The sequence below is a fragment of the Dipodomys ordii genome, unplaced genomic scaffold, assembly GCF_000151885.1.
Source record: "Dipodomys ordii isolate 6190 unplaced genomic scaffold, Dord_2.0 Scaffold90, whole genome shotgun sequence".
NCBI classification, from domain to species: domain Eukaryota; kingdom Metazoa; phylum Chordata; class Mammalia; order Rodentia; family Heteromyidae; genus Dipodomys; species Dipodomys ordii.
Genome location: NW_012267306.1, coordinates 9,769,771 through 9,788,423, shown reverse-complemented (window position 1 = coordinate 9,788,423; position 18,653 = coordinate 9,769,771).

Sequence of the window (18,653 nt, the reverse complement as noted above, 5' to 3'; positions counted from 1 at the left end):
AAATGTGAAGACTTGGAAAAAATTATATTATGTGAAGTAAGCCAGGCCCAAAGAAACATAGGTCCCATGGTTTCCCTTATTTGCAATATCTAGTATATATCTGAGTCAAGCAGAGAGGGTCAGATAAATTGATGTTAGGGAAATGAACCCTAAGATATGTATTCAAATGTTTTTTTTCTTTCTTGATATTGTTTCTAACACATTTATAAGATTGTTTCTTTGTTGCTTTGTATGTCCCTCCCCCCGGTATAACCCTTGCTTTCACTGTATTTGATGTCGGTATAATTTGTGGAGGGGAAGGGGAAAACAAATTGTTTAAATAGGGATACAGGTGGACCCATTGCAACAATGAGATGTGCAAGTCGTTATGTTGAAAATGAACTTTACAACTTTGGTGTGTGGGGGAAGCAGGGAGGATTGTGGGGGGAGGGGGGAGGATGGTAAGGGATGGGAAGGGGAAACAAAGGAGGAAGCTACAATCATTGATAAGAAATGTATTCATTTTCTTGCTCATGTAATTGTAACCCTTCTGTACAGTATTTTTACGATAAAAAAAGAAAGAATTTTGAACACCTTAGCTAAAAAGAAAACAAAACAAAAACAAAAACTTTACAACTTTTTTGGAGGGGGGTGCGGTGAGGGAGGGGAAGTATAGTCCTGGAGATGGGAGGGCACGGATGGTAGGGGAAAAACAAAGGAGGTTGCAACAATGCTGGGTGAGAAATGTACTTATTACCTTGCTCATATAATTGTAACCCCTCTGTACAGTATTTTCACAATAAAAAAAACTTCCCTCTGTACGGTATTTTCACAATAAAAAAATACTTTAAAAAAATGACCAGCCTAAGTAAGCAAAGTTAGGAAGACTCATCTCAAAATTATATATAAAAAAAAGGTCTATGGGCTTAGCTCAAGAGATATGAGGCCCAAGGTTCAATACCTAATACTATAAGAAAAAACATATTATATATGTTTCCTGTTCCTAAGTGTTATGAAAAAGCACTGAAATATTAAACTGTACTTGAGAAGATCTTAGCCATTACATATTAACTTTTCTATAAAGCATTCAACACTATAATTTGCCTTCCCACCCAGGTACTGACGATTTGAAAATCACAAAAGAACTATTTTGGGGGAAGGGGGAGTAACAAAACTCAAATTCAGGTGACAGCAAAGAAGTTATCACTGGAGAAAGGAAAGGGATGTGGAGAGAAGCAGGACAGGATTTGACTCTGCTTTGCAATGTCCACACAAATCACAGGAATTTGACAGCATGACAGAGAAACATTTCAAGTGGTTTCACACAGAAAGGGGGAAACTCACAAGGTAAAATTATGGCAATGATTTATTTAGCAAAGCACTGAGAACTTTGACCACCCTCCAACACATAGGAGGTGGCAACACATTTCTGTTTCCATTTGTTACACTTTTACCTTCTAGACTAAACTGGGGAATCTGGTTTATAATTTTCCTCTTTATGTGGCCACGTTATCTGCTACCATTTAATCCTCACATGCAGATATTGGGGGTAAGAGTGACTCTAAAATAAAAGAGGTTTATTCTTGTGCTCTTGAGCATTCCTTTCTAGTAAAGAACTACCTTCTGTTCTCAGACTACCTTGCTTCCCTAGGGATCACAACTTACTTAGCATGTAAAGGAAAGGGTGTGATGGATGCATGAACTTTCTTTTAAGGATTAACTCACTTTCTGATACTGCAAAAGATCATTTGACTGTGGCTTGTTTTCAGATTTTTCTATCATCCTGTCCTATCTCTCCTGCTCTAAACCATATACAAACATTTCTTCTCCTGAGCAAAATGTATTAGTCCTATTTTCAGTGTTATTGTCTTATGGGGCATATTTAAAAGTGTATCATTAATTTATTTATACTAATGAGTGAGTGGATGCTAATGGTTAAATACACATTTTCTACTAAATGGTGTAATTGTGTTTTAATAGGGTTCCTAACTTCTTGAGGTCTAATGCCACAACCTGAAGTGTCGAGACAAAAGCAGTAGTAACTGCAGACCACCTTCAAGTTGGTGGGATCCATAGCTTCAGAAAATGAGGTAGAGTACTTGAATTACCTGAACCATGGAAACATCAATTTCATATTTATGACAACTTTTACATAAATTAGCTTTTAGCTTCCATATATGTAATAGCATAGATTAACCTTTACATAGAGGAAAACACGTAATTATAAAAAGGTCCAAACAAAATCCAAGTTATTAACTGGTTATTTGCTTTTTTCAACATAAGTAAGTACATAAAACTGTCATTGGCTGATTAGCTTTTGCTTGGTACTCTTTTCAAGTATAGATGTGCAATAGGTGTAATGGGCAGCACAAAGACATGTGAAGTAAAAACAGGACTTTGATGTGCATGTGTGTATGTGGGGGGGGGGGAGAATGGGTGTGTTCAAGAGAAAGAGACAGGAAAAAAGCAGAGAAAGAGGAGAGAGGAAAGAAATACTGTGTGTTAAAGGAGGGTACTACTGAAGAAGCCTTCTTTTTCTGTGAGTTAACATTAGAAGATGCAATTTTCTGTAAGGCAAAATTGTTCTGAGTTTCTCGTGTTCCTTTAATCCTCCAATAAGTGTCATTGTCATAGAAATAGTTGCAGTGAGACTCAGAGTGATGACAACTCTTGTGAAACCCAACCTTTGCTCACTGGATTCATGACATCTCAGCAAGGCTCTGTCATCATTAGCAAAGATGAACTCTGACAGTTCCTCTCAAGTACAGTCTGAGAGCTTCATTTGATTAAAATACAGTAATTTATTTCTCACACATTAGTTTCAGGCGTAGTGAGACAGGAGGAAGACAGATGGACATACAGACAGACTGATAGACAATCAGATAGAGAAGAAAAACATCACTTTCTTTACTTGAATTTCATGTTTATATCAGAACTATTACAATTATATTATCCATATAACAAATATCTTAGCTTTCATCTATTATAAGGAACAGTAGGTAAACAATAGGTAAAATGATTTCATGACAAATAATTTGAGTGACTCAACTCTTCCAGTTTTTCCAATAGCATCTTTGCTTTGAAGTTGAAATTCTCATATCTTGGGAAACTCCTTAGTACAAGTCAAACCCACCATTTGAATATTTGTGCACTACCTCTGATAGAAAATTATTGAATACAAAAAGTAACCTTGAATGATTTGCTTCATGTCTTTAAATACTGCTATCCAGAACTGCCCACTCTGACTAATTTGGACTACAGACAGATTAGATTATTTATTATCTATTGCTAGATAACAAATTTCCCCAACATATTCTGTCTCAAAATAACACTTATCTCATAGTGTCTAAGGGATCAGGATTTGGGCAAGACTTAAGGTTGGATAAATGCCCTTGGTTCCTTCATTGCTAGTGTGGGCATCTATCTTCAATTCCTTCTCAAATGAGACTCTCCAACATGATAATTTACTTTATTAAAGAAACTCAGAAAGACAGTGAGTATTCTAGTAAGAGAGCAGCCACAATCTTATGTAACCAGGAAGTGATTTCCTGTGTTCTGTTCATTACAAATAAGTCACTAGGTTTTATCCACAAGCCAGGAGGTAGTTACACACCTACATGAAGTGTGGGAGTTGGGAACCAAAGGAGACTAATTTTTTATTGTAAAAATACTGTACAGAGGGGTTACAATTACATGGGCAAAGTAATGAGTACATTTCTTATCAAGCATTGTTGCCTCCTCCTTTGTTTCCCCTTCTCATCCCTTCCCATCCCATCCACCCCTGGCCAAAGTTGTAAATCAAAGTTTATAAGATAAATTGGCTGTGTGTGTGTGTGTGTGTGTGTGTGTGTGTGTGTGTGTGGAGTGGGTGAAGACAAAGAGAGATTGACAGAGACAATGAGACTGAGAAATTATCAACAAGGTTCCTTATATATAATTTTTTTCCAAGACAATTTTGTCACTTTCTATGTTCTACTCACCTTACAGCAAGTACTTTTTTGTTTCTATTTCCTTTTATTCAAAATTTTATCTCTGAGACTTCTTATTCACACTGAATATATGTCATGAGCTATTTTCCTATGTATATCATTTATTGTAATATATTCATGTATCATGATTTATGTAGTCTCCTATCTCCCAATTAAAAAATCAATGTTATAATACAAGTAAAATAAATGATCTTGTCTTATAAGCTTTTATGTCTAAATTTTCTTTGCTAACCATCCCCTTTTTTCACTTCAACTTCCCTTCACTAGTAGCTTTTTCCTATATTTAGGAACCTCTATTCATGGTTCAAATGGAGAAATTTATATAAACTTCTTTCCACAAGAGTTCTCTGTGGAAATATTCTCTGTAATCTGACAGGAGAAAACTCCTTGGTAAGAGAAGCCAGTTGATCATAAAATGTGGAGTTGTCTAATAAAACACAATAAAAAAATCACTCCATCTATTAGAAAGATAGTCTTACAACATACTTACCACATGTTAATTACAGATGAGAAATAATTTCTTTTACAGAATATTAGCTGTGACTGGAATTCAAGGTGATAATGTAAAATACAATCTTTAGTAAAACTCTTCAAATTCAAATGTTCATTCAGCATACACTGCTAAGAAGTTATTGAAATAAGAAAAATGTAGAGATGGATGCATGCATTTATTAAAACAAGAGCATTGAAGGAAGAAATACAAATGGTCTACAAAATCAATTTGTTTGAAACGTTCTAAAATGCTTGCATTTTTCATTAAATTCTTCAAAACAGTATACTAATAATATTATTTGAAGTAAAGCTTCAAATCATTTCTCAACAAATAGCATACTTTTAATTTCATCCATTTGAATCCATAATTCTCAGTAAGTCTATTTTGGACCAAGTCAAGCATTTCTTATTCAAAACCAGGGAGCTATATTCTCTTGTATCTTAAACCTCAGCTGTTTATGTGTGCTGATTTTTTAGAAAACCAAACCAAATATTCAGCTACAGGTGTGGCAACTTTCTTGTTGACACATTTGGACTTTTCCGTGTGTCGAAATGTTTCTGTCTTGGACAGTGATCCTATCTCCTAAGTATGGAAAGCAGCATTGCATGGGGAGGAAGAGAGGAGGACACTTCCCCACCCAACATTATGTGCCATGAGGAAATTTCAACACTTTTACAATTCAGCTCATTTCAAATAAACAAAAAATATGGAAGTGTTTCATGCATAATAAATCCCTGCTGGTCTGAGCTGGGCTTTCATGAGTAATTTCTTTCACTAACCACAACTCCACAGCCTCTGACCTTAAGGCAGCAGGCATCCTTTATAAAAACATGGACTTACTGTTGGGGCTATGCTTCTGTCATCCACAAACTCCCTGGTGACTTGTTAACTGTCCAAACACAAGCGGCTTAGGGAAATGCACTTGTAACATCTTTTTTGGAATCATGAAATGAATATTACTATTGTACAGTCAAAATCTACGGTGATAATAAAGAATATATTGTTGTTCTAAGAACTGTTTTGATGCCTCTACTTTTCTTTTACAGAAACAATAACTCTGCATTCTTCAACAGTGCTGACTAACCATTTCCTCATGATTGGGTAGAATGTCTGCTCATCACAGCTGAGACTGGTAAGGCTTTTCATTGAGGAATGTAAAGTACTCCTAGTTCTAGAACTGAGGACTCTTCCCCATATCTACTTTATGATTTCTTAATAACCATTTGTTCAGGTCTTTTTCTCAGATGCATGTGTCTAACACTTTCTATTTTCTATTAGTATCACAAGCTGTTTTGAATGCCTCTTAATTTTGATCTTATAGATAAAACACCTAATTCAGGTGAAATCTATTCATATAGACAACAGCAAAGTTCTTATCATAATAGGAATCATAACTTCTGACATCCTCTCCTTACATTCAGTAATTATCTCAATAAAACAATCATGTTGTTTCAGGAAAATCTCTTACCATTTCTCTCTTGTTCCTTCTTCTTCAGGACTTTCTGTTGCTTAAACCATCTTCTTCCAATTCTGAAGGACTAACAAGAGTCAAGTTCTCTAATCATATCAGTGGGAAACAGAATGGAACTATGATACTGATTAAGTGTACAAAATATTAAAATGTGTATTAGTAGAGGAAGAGTAGACTCAAAGTCTTTCATTTCTCCTCTTTTCTTTTTACAATTCATAGATAATATATACTTTTATAGCTATAAATTTGCTTTGTTTGCTTAGCTCAGATCCTGTGCTGGGATAATTACACACCAATTCACTTTCAGGAGTACACTGCTATAAACCTGCTATTTTGTTACATTCCACTCTTCCTCTGTGCTTTGAATGAAACCTTGCTAGTTTCTCCATCAAATCAGTTTGTAGCTACTGTCTGCAGAAGCAATCCCAAGCCAGGATAGAAGGGCAAAGTAGAAGATCTACCTGCACAAGTTCCTGATAGGCAGTCTCTCTATCAAGTTAATATCACAGGACTAGTTTCAACGATATGATGTGGCTATTTAGAAGCCTTTCTATTTGCAAATGCTGAGAGGTGCACAGATCATTGGTAGGCCATATAACATGAAGGCTAGGGAGTTTAGAGGAAGAGAAAGGACAGGGCCACTACTGGGGTCTAGCACAGCATACAAACATGTTTCTGGTCGGAAACGTTAATTAGTAAATTTACACAAGCAGGGCCATGTCCTAGATGGTCATTCAGTAACTGAGAGGTGGTGGTCACTGTGTCCATGCAGATTGTGAGGGACAAGATAGCTGAGAGAGTAGCTAAAATTAGCTCCCTCAAAGGGATTTGGCTACGTGGGAACAAGTATATAAGGAAGATATCATCATATTGACTATATGAAGTGGGGATGGTGATGTGTGTGGGGGTGGGGAGAAATTGTAGATCTACAAATTATGTAAAGGGTGACTGTGCCCTTTTTTGGTATTACAAAATTTCCAATTATATTTTTAAAATGTTGAGGAAACATAACATTTATAAACATTCACTAAGCCATCCATTGGTAACTAGAAGAGAGTTGGACAAAGATATCCTGTCTTTTGTGTGACAGTGTACAATATTTGTCTTTTGGTGGTTTAGAATAAGGGCATAGGTCTGAAAATTATCTTTATGCTTGTATTACAGCTGAAATAGGTTGTATGTTACTGGTGTCACTTATAGTTACTTTTTCTTTTCACTGTTCTATTGATTGTGTCTATTTTAACATATAAGAACATACTAAGTTGCATTGGCATTTTATTCTCTTGTTTTCTTTTTGATACCTGGAAAGGGAAAAGAAATACTTGAGACCAGGTGCCAAGTCTTAGTCATTTGAATTCTAGCAAATGTCTAGGAAAATGTCTAACAAATCAAACATTATAGATTAAGCTGTTTTGTTATTTTTGTTGACTTGCATTTCTGTCTTCTTTCTTTCAGTTCTCCCATTTTTTTCTCCTTAAGATGTATTACAATGACCTGGTAATTTAATTCCATTACATTTACTTATGGTCTTTTCCAGATAACAAAAGCCAGTTTGTATTTTGAACATATTTTCTGCCAAGCACAGCACATTCCCCTGAGACTCAAATGATATATGATATTATATCTCATATATCTTTGCCATAAATGTCAAACAGCATTATGAAATATTAGCTATGACTGCAGGTTGAGACACTGATTCATTAGTATTTATTTTTTGTGTTTGTCCTCAAAGATAATTAATTATACATAAATCAAATAATCTTATAGGTTTGATGTACTTTACTAGTTTAAGAATAATATGCAATGTTGAGAAAAGATAGAAATACTATACTTGAACATTTAAACAAATAAAAATATATCACTATTTTTAAGTTAATGGTATCTCCTTTATTGCCATTGATGTTACACATTTCTTTATGTGTCTGTTGTTCATGTTTACTTCTTCTGAAAAGTCTCTATTTAGCTCATTTATTAGTTGGGTGTTCAGTAATTAAGGTTTTAATTTGTTAAACTTTCTATATATTCTGGATATGATGCTGTAGTCTAGTGTTTAGCTGGCAAAAATCTCCCATTCTGTAGGCTCTTTTCAGGTTATTAAAGTTTCCTTTGGAGTGCAAAACCTTTCTGGTTTAATGGAATCTAATTTATGAATTCTTTCTTTGATTTGCTGGGCTTCTGGATTTTTATTCAGTAAATTCCTGCCTATGCCAAGGAATCTTAATGTTCCTCCTCCTCCTTCCTGTAATTGATAGAGGTGTAAGGTCGTAAATAGGGATCCAATTTCTGTTTTCTGCATATGGATAGCCAGTTTTCACAGCACCATTTGTTGAAGAGGCTGCCTTTTTTTCCAGCCTATGTTTTTGACTCTCTTATCTAATAGTAGATGGCTGTTACTATTATTATAGGTCTGTAGTAGAGCTTGAAGTTTGGAATTATTATATCTCCAGCACTACCTTTTCTGTTCACGTTTGGTTTTTTGTGAATTGGGGCTCTTTGGGTTCCATATGAATTTTAAGATTGTTTTCTCTATCTCAGAGAATGCAAATGAAAACAATACAAGAAGCTATTTCATCCAGTTAGAATGGCCATCATTAAAAATACAAACATTGACAAGTGACGGCATAGATGTGAGCAAAGAGGAACCTTAGTACACTGTTGGTGAGGATTTAAACTTGTTCATCCACTCTGGAAAACATTACAGAGGTTCCTCAAAAAATGTAAACATAGGGAGACACTTGATTTAGTAATTTCACTATTGAGAATTATCAAAAATTAATTATCAAAATTGAATTTATCAAATATTAATTACTGAGAATTACAGACTGGGATACACTAAATCTACCTGCACAATCATGTTCCTTGTAGCAATATCACTACAGACAAGCCTAGATGTTCTTCAATGGAGAATGAGTCAAAGAACTGTAGTATAGCCGGGTCCCAGTGGCTTATGCCTGTAATCCTAGCTACTGAGGAGGCTGAGATCTGAGGATCACAGTTCAAAGCCAGCCAGGGAAGAAAAGTCCATGAGACTCTTATCTCCAATTAACCACTAGAAAACCGGAAGTGGTGCTGTGGCTCAAGTGGTAGAGCACTAGCCTTGAGTTGAAGAGCTCAGGGACAGTGCCCAGGCCCACAGTTTAAGCCCTATGACTGACAAAAAAGAAATAAAGAAAGAAAGTGTAGTAGATATACACAATGGATTTTGCTCATCCATTTAAAGAATGATATTTCATCGTTGGCAAAAAAATAGAGAAATTTGGAAATTAGTCATGGTAAAGGAAATAAATCAGGTCCACAGGAACAAAGGATATATGTTTCCTTCATTTATGGATACTAGAATTAATTTAGAAATATATAAGTAAGCACTTCAGGATGGTATGCAAATGTACAAAAATACATTAACCAAAATATACATCTTTGAAAGAGAAGACATAATATATATATATATATATATATATATATATATATATATATATGAAGTACAGTGCTGCTAACTCTGGGGAAAATAGAAGCAGACAAGAGATTGATATAATTGAGATATTGCTTTTATCTCCTTGAATTTTGAAAAAAAATATGACTAATGTATTCTGATTCATGACCAGTGTTTTAGTTTGTCTTTCTATCCTACTTTTAAATTCTATTCTAGATTAATTTATATAATTCTAAATTTATAATTTTTATTGTCTTGTCTATTTTTTGTACTTTTCCCAATCAGTTCATCACTTGTGTGACTAACTTATGGCAGCATTTTCAAAATATACCAGTCAGGGATAGATATCCTGACGTTACCATTGTGGTATGACTACTATTATGTTGACTTTTCAATATTTAATTCATCTTAATATGTTTACATTTTCTGGTAAATAATATGGTCTCTAAACTAGAGATTAGAAAATTAAGTCTATATTACTGTTTCCAAAGCTATGCAGCTATTAAATTTTGAAACAATGTAGCAAAGTTTGCTAAAGACTTGAAGGCCTATGATCTGAATTGAGGAAGTTTATAGTACTCTGCATAGGACTCAGTGCAGACATAGCCTACCCTCCAAATCAGAAGAGCATTGTCCTTGTCTAGATGTAGTTTGGTTTGCAGCAAGATAAATTGCCCTAAATTTAGCAAAATTAGCTTTCAGACATAAATAGTGTTCCAGATCACTTTTACCAATTAGTCCATAAGTCACATAATCTCTTGGCAGCCTTATACTTCCCTATTATGACTTACAATTTTATTTAGTGAAAACAGTTCAGGATTTGTAATCACTTTTAACAACCTCAATCCCAGTTTCACAGTTTTCTGGTGGTGTGATCTTAACACACATATATTATTTGCATCTCACTACCTTATTATTAAAATAGAAAAAAGTAAAAACTGTCCTTGCTTCACAGTTTTGTAATAGGGAAAATATAAGATTTTTTATGTGACAGCTCTTGGGAAGTTCATTTTTATTAAACTGTAAAATGTTATAAATTTATAGTGATCTTTCCTTGAGATTTGTTTAAACTACATTTCTCTTAGCTTCTGGCAATTGCAGTTTCCAGTGTAATTGCAGCATGCAACTTGGGCTTGACGTTTTTCTCCAGGTGTGACAATTTTCTGCTAGCTATTTTTTTTAAGGTTTTAAGATCACAGAGAAATCTTTTATGCCTTACTGGCTGCTAATTACTTCTGAGAAAAAGAATTTCCATCTAGGAAATTATTCCTGAGCTCATTTTATTATTATTAGATCCCAATTTCCTTCAGAAATCACATACCTGAAACTTCAGCTGTCTCTGGCTTCTGGAAGAACTGGATCCAGTCCAAACCAGGCCATTTAAGAGTGAAGGGGCTTTCTGGCTTGTCTTGTTCCTTCAGATGCATTTTTCTAAATTCACATTCTAAATCTGTTTACTAACACTAATTATATTTCTCAAGTTATGTTAATACATAGTGTCAGTATTGATTAGCCATGAGGAAAAAAGGGACTGATTTATTACTAATCATATCCTGCTAATGCTTGAAGATCACCTACCTCACTTTTCCAAATAAATTAGAAAATGTTGTTTTTTTTCTTCTGAGGGAGAGAAAGAGGTTGTTAAATGTACAAATTGCTGTGTTTTACAGTATATATTATGATGAAAAATATTGGAAATGCCTGGTTTAGAATAAGTGGTTCCTATCTTATTTTGAAAAATTCTGACTCACAAATTTAAACATTTCAAAAATACCTTTTAAATTTCTTTTTGATATTTACTTCTGGAGAGGTTCAGACTTTAAGGCTCTGAATGTAGGCTTTGATGAAATGAGCAATAGGAGCATAACACAACACTTACCAATGTCTCTTATGTGGGCTGAGTGAATGCCAGGTATGATCAGACTGGAAAACAGACAAAGGCACAAGAGAACAGGATCCTTCCTGCAGGACTCATTTTCCTGTCCACTTTAATAAAATAATCCCCTGAAGAGATTATTTTTACTGGCTCTTCCTAATGTCTGCCCTTTCAGATCCTTTTAATTAAACCCAAACTTTCTAGCCTTCTCCCAGACACAATATTTTATTTAAACTGTCCTTTTCTGGACTATTGGATTTCAAATCCAGTAGTCCATCCTCTTTTCTCATCGTACATTATCTATCAGCATCAGTATCTTGTGAAGTATATGAAAATCATTTTTCAATTGGATTTTGGTACACGACATCAATCTTGTTTCCTTCTACTTCTTTCTCCTACTCAGACTTCTCCTCTCTTATTTTTTTCCATGCGCCACAGGGTGAAAATCCATGTGTTTAAGCTCTTCTGAGATAAATCTTTTCTCTCTTCATCCACAAATTAGCACATCCCATTTAGGCTCCTGAACATAAACAATATCTAAACCCTAATGAATCTCCAACTATTTACACTTAAAAATCTCTCATGAATTGTGGATTCAGGTATTCTACTGGTGGTTTTACATTTCCATATAAATGTAGGTAGACATCTCATATTTACCTCATCCCCAAACATAAATAAATCACCAGGCACTCACCAAATTTTCTTTCTCCTGAATTTCTCCTTCATCACAATAGATAATGACTCTATTCTACTTTTGAGTGTATAAGCCAAAAGTGTTGGCACCTTCCTCACTTTCTGAAGTTAGACTGCACATTGAACAAAGATTAAATTCTAGTAGAGCCAAAAATAGAGTCTGCCAAAAGTTGGTGATGGATGAATATTTATTGAATAAATGAAATGCATTCTACTACTTTGTAGAAATGTTGTTTGGCTGATTGTTGAACAATCAAAGAGGTAGGATGCATATTTAACGGTTTACTAATGTCAGGACTAAACCTATTGCTATCATATTTCTTGGCATCACTTATCATTAGCCCTAAAAACATGATCCAATGTGTTTATCTGCTTGAAACTATCAGATCTAGCACTGCACATCACCCTGGTCATCACTCTTGACTGTCTTCTTGCCATTAAACTTCAAAAACATCCTACTGGCATGCATACCACCTAAGAAATGTGATTTATCAACAGTTACAAAAGTCATTAATAAATCAGCTAGCCCTCAAAAAAGTCATCTCCAGAAAAGAAGAGAAAAGAAGAGTCGGAGACAGAGTAAGAGAGTGGCAATAATCACTGCATTCAATAAATACCATTAAAATAAGTATTATGTAGCTTGTGGACTGGGAAGGTGGCTCAGTGGTAGAGTGTTTGCCTTGCATGCATGAGGCCTTTGGTTCAATTCCTCAGCACTATTTAAAAGCTGGAAGTGGTGCTATGGTTCAAGTGGTAGAGTGTTATCCTTAAGCTGAAGAGCTGAGGAACAGCACCCAGGCCCAGAGTTCAGGCCCCAAAAAGACAAAAAAGAAAAGTATTATGTAGCTTCTAGCTTCACTATTTGACTTTATAATCTAGTGAAAGAAAAAATTTCAAACAAATGAAATATCTGTTTTACTTCAAACCAAATTTTTTAGAAAAAAATAACAATATCAACCTGATATAGGCATAATATCACAGATGGTAACATAATTTATACCTTCTTTGTCAATAAACAATTAAATGTTTTTAAGCCTTCTATGCATCTCTTTAACCTTAGACAATTAACAAAGTAGCCAAAAAGGCAGCCAGAACAACCATTTTAAAATATATATATATTGCTGGGCCCCAGTGGCTCACACCTGTAATCCTAGCTACTCAGGAGGATCTGAGGATCACAGTTCAAAGCCAGTCCTGGAAGGAAACTCTGTGAGACTCTTATCTCCAAAAAAACCCTAGAAAACCGGAAGTGTCACTGTGGTTCAGCTTGCGCTCAAGAACTGAGGGATAGCACTCAAGCGCAGAATTCAAGCCCTACTACTGACAAAAAAATAAATAAATAAAATATGTGTATTACAAATAGACATTTTGCTGATGCTATGAAGGGTTCTTTCCTTGACTTATCTTGCCTTGTTTTGCTCTGATTTAATATTTAACACTCAAAGTAATCTGTAGTTCTTTTTGCTCATAAGCTTCTATATCTCAGCTTTTTCTAATTATAGATGATAAGCTTCATTGCACCTATGAAATCATTTGAAAGATTTAAAAAGCTGAAAATAAAGGCATTTACTTAGATTTGGTCATTTATGAACCCAATAAAATTCTCTGACATTCATGTTGCAGAGTTGCCTGAATTTGTGATAAAAACCCTTTTTACTTTCTGCAAATTCCCATGGGACCAAGTTTCCTCTGCTTCACATTATTGTAGATCCCTACCATGTGGACACTTTGCTTCATGTTGTCTTTAGAAGGGACCCATTGGTGTTTTGCATGACACAAAGGAGAAAGAAATTGCATCGATGATCTTTAAAACATAAGTGATTTCCTGGTATGTAACCTTGAGTTATTTAATGGTATGTTTAAAATGACCTGTATACATTCAAACTAGAGGATCAAAACTGAATTTTGTTTTCTCAGAATGCTGTTTTTCTGGCAAAGCAGTAAGGTTATTAATGCTTCTGTATTCACTGAGTTGACAAATTTTATTTGCTTAGTCACTACATTGAATTAGTAGGCTTAATTAAACCTACTACTATTAATTGTCTTTCAAACTTTACATATTTTATTAATAATTTAACATTATGGATTATTACCCTGTGGAGAAATGCTTTCTAATTCAATAGTTTATACTTGGCGAATATATTTGGTTAATGTTAATACTAACTTTATAGTATCCGTGAGTTCCCTAAAGTAAGATAACATGCAAAATTGATTATTATTTTATTATTTGCTTTATTTTCCTGGTTATTTTTCAGAAAGCATATAAAACAGCTTAAAAGGAACTGTTTCATTGAGTTCACAAAATAAAATTTGGTGTACTTGGCATCAAAACTTTATTTGAAATTTTAATTTGATATTAAAATTTTAAAGTATGAAATAGGGTTTTAACACAAACTTTGCAATGTAAGAGAAGTTTTGATTTAGTTTAAATCATTAGCTTTACTTTGAATCTAGCTCAAGGTAAAATGTCAAAAAAATAAGAACCTTAATAATATGTTCAATATCCAGCAACAATGTATATATTACACATATATAATTGACAAAGTGTCAATATTTTATATATATATATATATATATATATATATATATTTAGCTAAACTTAAAAGCAATGATTAAAGTAGAGCATAATGAATAAACAAGTTAGCATAAAAATGAATGTGAGTATATGTATGTATATTATGGAAATTCAAAGTCTTATGATGACTAACTGCATATTAACAAGTTTTTAAAGAAAATATCAACAAATTTGCCACATAAAAATTAAGATTAGTTGTGTGTAAAAAGTAAAACAAGCAAACAACTATTAGATAATCAAGATACCTAACCAGAACAATAACTTGCTCATTTTATTCAAATCATTTTAAAATTTGAAAACTATTTTTTCAGGATTGAAAATGAGGCAAAGGCACCATAAATTATCCCCCAAAGTAACTACCTAGGTAATAGATACATTATAAAGATGCACAGTAAAAATACAAGGTAAAGAAAGCATTTTTAATGTTATCTATTGGTAAAATTGTGAAGAGGTTACTAAGGAAGACAGAGAAATGATCTTCTTACATGAACAGGCTGGGGAGCCCATTGAAGCTACTATTTCACAGAACAAATTGTGCTGAAACTATTATAATATCACATGATCTAAGAATTCTAATTTCATGCATTAATGTTTATATTTAACAATTACAATAGTTTGTACATTATAACTTATGATTTCTACTAAACAATAAAGATTATAAGCGGCATTTAGTTACTATGAACAATGTAAATGTTACACTGCTTATTTCTAAATTAGCAAAAAATATACAAATGTTCTTCTTAAATGAAATAGAAGAACTCATGTTTATATTCCTCCATACACAAATGGCTACCACATCTATGTACACATGTGTGTGTAACAGATTTGTAGCTAACAATAATTATTATTATGAGTGATAACATGGATGGCTTCAATGTAATCTATTATTGTCTGTCATGAGTTCTGAATCACTGAGCACAAGACATCACAGCTTGGTACACATTCTTTCTGTTTGCTAATACTAAATGTACTACAGTCTTGTCTTTGTAATATATTGGTGAGGCATTTACTGGTTCAAGGTATGAATAAATCTGGCTGTAACTCTCCATAATTACAAACACATATGTAAATCCGTCCCTGCTCTCCTTGTACATAGGGACTATGGCTAAAGTTCTTTCAACACTGCTGGATATAGAAAAGTTCTTTTGCATCTAAAGCTAAGGAAGTTGTGATTTGTGATTCTGCATTTTTGCTTTATGAGATATGCCCATGTGCAAACCCACTTGATTATATATACTCTTGGACACACTGCCTGCTCAATTGTCTAACTTTCCATTCTTCTGTTCTAAAAGAATATAAGACTAGTGTCTTATTATAACATTTCTGTCAGTCCTTTGAAATCTTGTTGCCACAAACTGTTTTCCATAAATATGTAAAAATCAAGGAGCAGGACTTTTTAAGTTTTATTATTTTAGTTTCTTCTTTGTAGAATGGTTAGGTTATATGGTTAGATTTTGGGTTAAACTTTTTGTACCCTGTAATAATGACTCATAGACAGTTTTTGAAAAAAATCCAGAATATAAGAAAGGGCTATTATGGAAAAGGTTACAGAGTATGACATAGTCAAAATAGATAGGAGAGAATGAGATACATAGTATGACATTAAACAAAAAATAATATTTGCTAAAATAGAAAAGAAAGTAAAATTACATTGGTGATAATACACCTTACCAGAAGGACATACCAACCAATGTTTCCAATTACACAAAATTCTTCCATCTGGTACAATTCTGGCAAGAAAATAAATACTAAGGTGGAATACTGAATCTCATTTTACAGAGTTAATAATAATAACGAAGACTGGAAAAATGTATTCTTGCATGCTCATATCTTTGGCAGTAGTCTGCAGCTGGATTCTATCTTTATTGTGTATATTATTTAAGAATTCTGTTTCTTTAAACTTTGATCATGTAGTTTTCCTACATCTGGTTTTATTTGGCACTTGTGATAGAAAGTATATAAAAGGTCAGGGGAATGTTAATACCTATCTATAATAAGAAGAATGTGGGTCTTTTATAAGATATACATTGAGGCATAATTCAAATATTCTATCTAGTGTTTTGATAAATACCTATTGATATAATGTGAAATAGTATCGACAAGTTAAACTAATATGTAACATATAAGTGATTTTTTTGGCTGCTTGATTTTTTGTCAACCATATATATACAATGCATATTCAATCAATATAATATCTATCTGTTATCTAGTATCTATCTAGTATTTAATTTAATTATGCATGTCTCTACCAGTTAGGAAATAGTCTAAGTAATAACTGTATACTCAGCTCTAATCTCTGACCCTATATAAGCAACTAAACTCATTAGCTCAGGAAGTGAGCTGAAAAGTATATTTAAGAATAGCATTCACAATATCATTCTTTCTGATGAATGAGTAGAATTGCTTACATATATGCACCACATTTTCTTGGTTTATTGGTCCACAGAGGGGTATCTGTGTTGATTCATATCTTGACTATGGCAAACAATCTGCAATGAACATGGTTGTGCTAGTAGTTTTAGTGTGCCCTTGTGAGAATAATGTTTCATTTGTAAGAAAATGGAAAGACTTAGAAATAATTATATTAGGGCTGGGAAGGTGGCTCAGTGGTAGAGCGCTTGACTTGCATGCATGAGGCCCTGGGTTTGATTCTCCAGCACCACTTAAGCAAAAAGAAAAAATCTGGAAGTGGTGCTGTGGCTCAAGTGGTATAGCACTAGCTTTGAGATGCGCCCAGGCCCAGAGTTCAGGCCCCACAACTGGACCCCCAAAATAAATAAATAAATAATTACATTAAATGAACTAAGTCAGACCCACATTGTGGTAACTAGAATGTGCTTATAGAGATACATGTAAACACACTGGATGGTTTAAAAAATACACTGAGACATAATGAATTATACTGGTTTCTAGGCACTCACACACAGTGAAATCAAAGGAGGATATTCTTAGGAGTGGAACACAAAGGCATAAAACCTATGTGCATCTTATCTTCTAAAATAATATTTATCAAAATGAACTCCAGTAAATGAAAACAAGAAGTTTTATTTACTTTGTCAGTTGTGGGGCTTGAACTCAGGGCCTGGGTACTCTCCCTGAGCCTGTTTGTGCTCAAGGCTAGAGTTCTATCACTTGAGCCACAGCACCACTTCCGGTTTTTTGAGTGGCTAATTGGAAATAAGAGTAATAAGGACTTTTCTGCCTGGATTGGAAACTCAGATCTCAGCCTCTTGAGTAGCTAGGATTACCTGCATGAGCTACTGGTGCCTAGATAAAATAAGAGTTTTATTTTTTTTTAATTTTTGTTGTTGCTTCCTTTTCCTTTTTTAAAAAAAATATTGTGAAGGTGATGGACAGAGGGGTTACAGTTACATACGTAAGATAGTGAGTACATTTCTTGTCAAATTTGCTACCCCATCCCTAATTTTTCTCTCACTTTCCCACTCCCCCCCCCAAGTTGGATAGATAATTTCTGGCATATTGTCTTGTGAGTATCACTGTTGCATTCGTTCTCCTTTGTCCTTTGTCTCACCATTTTGTAGTTCCCTTTCCCTTTCCTAATTAAGATGAATGTATATACAATACCCAGGGTACCAAAATAAAATACGATGACAACTTTGTCTCCTTTTTTTGTTTGCCTGTCTTTGGAAGGGTAAAGGGGGCACAGAAATAGTGGGACAAAGAGTGAACAAATGCATCAGAGATACTCAGTAGACACTATGTTTAAAGTGAACTATACAACTTATGGGTGATGAGAGGATAATACTAGGAGAAAAGAAAGGAAGAGATAACATTGTTCAAAGAGAAATGTACTATCTGACTTATATACCTGTAACCCCTCTGTCCATCAACTTTACCTTTGTTTTATGAGATATGCCCATGTGCAAGCGCACTTGATTATATATACTCTTGGGCACACTGACTGCACAATTGTCTAACTTTCCATTCTTCTGTTCTAAAAGAAGATAAGACTAATGCCTTCTTACAGCATTTCTTTCAGTCCTCTTGGGTCTTCTTGCTCTAAACTGTTTTCCATAAATATTTAAGAATCAAGAGTCAGGACTTTTTATACAATTGTGGTAAGACAAAGGAAAAGAAAGAAGTTGACAAAAGGGGTCTGAAACTACACAGAAAACATAATTTTTAA